General features: G+C 33.5%; 1 protein-coding gene across 1 annotated transcript in view; it reads right to left on the bottom strand.

The window, feature by feature from the left end:
• LOC119588724 (small conductance calcium-activated potassium channel protein-like) overlaps window positions 1–322 on the bottom strand; it is a gene marked incomplete at both ends in the record, with an annotated part of 34,281 nt that overhangs the window by 14,232 nt on the left and 19,727 nt on the right.

Below are 322 nucleotides of genomic sequence, written 5' to 3' on the forward strand. Positions count from 1 at the left end.
CTCATGCATATGATGTCTTTTCTACCGCACGCCTGTGATAAGAAGCGCGAGTGCGGAGGCCGGTTAAAAATATCATCGCATCTGAACAAACTAAGATAAAAATAGGGTGAAAAAAGAGAAAGATTTTTTTAGGTGAAAAATTAAAAAGATATATATATATTTTTAAAAAGGTGAAAATGGAACTATTAAAAAAAGGCGTTAATTGCAAGGAACGCAGGACTTAAGTTGAACTCGTAAGTTGAAAATAAAATGATTATGAATTTTGTTAGTAAGGATCATCAAACGAAGAAAAGACGAACACAGTGCAAACTCAGGCGGAATA

The sequence above is a fragment of the Penaeus monodon genome, chromosome 24 (genome assembly GCF_015228065.2).
Source record: "Penaeus monodon isolate SGIC_2016 chromosome 24, NSTDA_Pmon_1, whole genome shotgun sequence".
Lineage (NCBI taxonomy): Eukaryota > Metazoa > Arthropoda > Malacostraca > Decapoda > Penaeidae > Penaeus > Penaeus monodon.